Here is a 3,811-nt window from a genome sequence, read left to right as displayed (position 1 = left end):
ATAATAACCCCTCTATTACTTTCTACTTCACACACTTGTTGAAGAAAAAAGTCACCGGTGTAAAATAACAGAAAAAAGCAACATTGTAGCAAAATTATAAATATAACAATGTCAAAACAACAAAAATACCTTCATTACACGCTAGCTTAAGGATGAGGAGTGACATTCTAAATAACTTGGCGACTCAGCACTTCTTACTTTCTTCTTCCCTTTATTTGTGAAAAACAAAGTCAAAAGTGTGATAAAAAGTAAACACAAGTATCAACGTCATCACACTAGAATCGATCCAGTTTGATACTCATCTTGATATCGATGCTATCAATATTAAATCAATACTCCCACTTTTGCAATATTTCTTTTTTTTATTTTGCTATCACAGGGTTTTACTRTGAAGAACATCCGAATATGTGTGGTGCTTGTGGAAAAACAAAAACAAAAAACAGAGTGAAAGTAAAGCGAGGTGTCCAAGGATGTGGCGATTACTCACAGAACCACTCCACATGCTGCCAAACACTTCAAGTTGTTTTCTTTTCTCTGTGAGTCATTTCAGCTTCCTCCTTCCCAGCGGTGCTTCTTCATGGGAAGAAGCTCCATGGGGGCTGTTAGTCGGATAAAAAAAAAGACAACAATCAACAACCAATGATACCAATTTACAAATCAGTGCAGGTTTTCAATGCAYATTTCTTTGCACGTTTGGTGGCAGATTCTCATAAACTTTCTCATAACTGTTTAAAATCTGGGTTTTAGTTTCCATGTTTTGCTTTCACTCGTTGTGCATTTTCAACGCCACTCGTCTCAGAGGGTGAAGACGTTCTAACGAAGACAAACAGGACCCAAATTTATGTGTAGAGCTCTGCTGTAGCTCTGTTGTGATCAGGTTTCCTATATAGCCCAGCTGTGTTGCAGGTCTGCCGCTGTTAACATTTAATCCCTTACAGAGTGACCGAAACGTCAGTGATGAATGAAGTGCCACCACAGAAAACGTAAACCCTCGTTCTAATTGCTAAACTTTCTCGTCTTTCATGTCATCTGTTACCAAATTATTAGAATCCAGTTTGAGAGTGGAGGGGGGGAAGCAGCAGCAGCAGAAGGAGAAGAAGAAGGTGAAGGAGATGGGCATAAATCACCATGCTAATAAATTGAAAAGCTAAATGACTTCTTGCCCAGAGCATATATCACAGAGGCAAACCCAACGAGCTCTTATATACCCTGGAGGACAGAGGAATGCTTCTGTTCATAACAGTGATTTGTGGATGCCTCTTGTGGCTGCGAGCTTCACAAAACACATCCAAACTTGGAGCATGCTCACTTGTTACAACAGGGGTCCACAAGTTAGACTAATATTGTACCTAAATGCTTATCAGTAAACACAAGTTGGATGAAATAATAAACAGAAATAGATTTTGGTCAGTAAATGTTTTGGGGAATGTTTGAAGAGTTAAACCAATATACAGGTCATAAACCTGTAATAATTTCACCCAACTGCACTCATTTCTTCCTCTGAGACATGTTTATTTGGATAAGAATTATTTGATCATGACATATTAAAGCTGAAACAAATGAGCAGAGTACTGAAAGCTCACAAAACACTGATCCAATGACTCCACCTGCTGGACTAAAAGCTTCAAGCTCTGTTGGGATTAAGCTGCTTCAGAGAAAAAATGAGGGATTACAGTCAGCACAAACTCARTGTCTCCAAAAATCCAGCCTGCGCTCAAAAATACAGCCTAGGTGGAGTAGTCGAACACAGATCCACTGATCCTTCAACACAGAGCATCTTCAGAAGACAAGTTGATAAAATCGATTTTAAAAATCTGTATCGTTCCATTCAAGTGTATATTGAACCTAAAGAATTGATACGGTTCGATACGGGTACATGTATATTTGCATCCCTAATATATATATATATATATATATATATGTATATATATAATGCTTTAGCAGTAGTGTAAAAGCAGAGCTCGGTGTAGCAATTTCAAAACAAAAACGGAAAAATAAAGTCTAACGTGTCTGATTTCATGTTTAATTATTCACTTTAATGTGATAGGTGAAGCTGTTTTATAAAGATTTTTTTGTGATTTACACAGAGCATGTGGTTATTTCTCAGCACAACTAGTGGCAGCAGCTGTTTGCAGCACTACAGACTGCAGCCTGCGGTACTTCCTGTAGGAATATGAAATTTTTCTTGGTGGAACAATTGTAAAGTATGAAACAGAACAATGTTGTCTCTTTCAGCTGCTTCTGTCTGCAGGGGTTCACCACAGCAAGCGAACTCACAATAAAAAAAAAACTGATGTGTTTTTTTGTCATTCCTGACAGAACCTGGGTTTAAACTCTTATTTTAATTTAATTTATTTTATTTTATTTCAAATAAAACTCGATTGCTTCAAAATGAGGTTGATTGAGGATCAATCTACATCATGTATCATGTGTTCATGACTTTTCTACAGAACTTCACTTCAAAAGGTCTGAACCGTCCCTTTAGGCTTTCTTTGAAGTGGGTCATGAAAAAAACAAGCTCATTTTCCCCCCTTTGAACTGAAATAATATTGTGCCAAATTCTCCTTAAACCCAGTTCAGCAAAGCAGCCGGAGCAGAGAAGAGCTTTGTTTTTGGAGTGTCACTCCATCCATCGTCTTCTTTAATGAATGTGGTCTCTGTGGGACCTTTCTGGAGAAATGATCTGTATTGCGTTTTGGAGTCAAGTAAAGCCTGGAAAAGTGCATGAATTTTAATGTCCAAACACAACTTTTCTTTATCCGTAGCAAAGAAAATCTCTTTTGGGTTTGAAATTTGGTTTTTCATCCCTTGAACCTCAGGTTTGTGCATGAGATGTAAAAAAATGTTCTATATTGTTGAACAAAAACATATCATCAGATGAAATACTGGCAGAAAATTTGTTTTTGATGTTTTTGCACCACGTTAAGAGGAAGCTTTTGAAAGGTGTACTGGAAATTCTAATTTAGGTTTGATTTATTTCTATTTTTTGACTCCAGTTTTTATTCCTTCAGAGGCTTTCAGCTTTTCCCACATTGTAACATTCTGCTTCCTCTTGTTTGATTTCAGTTGTATATTACAGTTGTTGACATTTTTTGTCAATTTTTTGTATTAAATTTCCAACTTTATTGGACAGACTTGTGATCTTTTTTGTTTTGTTTTTTTCCAGCCTGTTTTGTTCACTTTTTTTTTTGTAATTCTGTTTGCACATAAAATTCATTATCTGTCAGTCTTTTTTATAGGTTCTATTTTTAAACTCATTAGTTTAGAAACATATTCATCATAGATAACTGCTGTCTGCACCCTCTCATTAGAACAAAAGAAAAGTAGTCACATTTAATTTGTCGTATTTTCTGCCTCACTGCACCTGAAAGAAGAGCAGTGGAAGCCTCAGTTTTTGTCCTCAATATCCTCGAACATTTGTTGCTACAGCAAGAACAGCACACAGTTATCACAGTTATCGTTTTATAAATGTTAATTTTGCTATGCTTTAATCTCAAAAGGTTTTCATGGTGTACAAATGAAAGATATTGTCTTTTTGCACATTTTTAAAAATCCTTTCTAACTTCAGAAAGCTTGTTAATATCAGCAACATGTGAACAAGCACAACATGTATTCTTCATGTCTCCTAACAAGCAAAACAATGATATTTTGTCTATTTTTTTCTTGATGTTGATTGAAAACATCTCATTTTGGGAAACCTGACCTCATTCAGTCAGTGTTTGTTAGGTAATAAGTCAAATGTTCAGTTTCATGACTAATTTTCATCCATCCATCCATCCATCCATCCATCCATCCATCCATCCATCCATCC

Source organism: Austrofundulus limnaeus, unplaced genomic scaffold (assembly GCF_001266775.1).
Source record: "Austrofundulus limnaeus strain Quisiro unplaced genomic scaffold, Austrofundulus_limnaeus-1.0 Scaffold52, whole genome shotgun sequence".
Classification (NCBI taxonomy): Eukaryota; Metazoa; Chordata; class Actinopteri; order Cyprinodontiformes; family Rivulidae; genus Austrofundulus; species Austrofundulus limnaeus.
Note: the sequence above shows the minus strand (reverse complement) of the source record.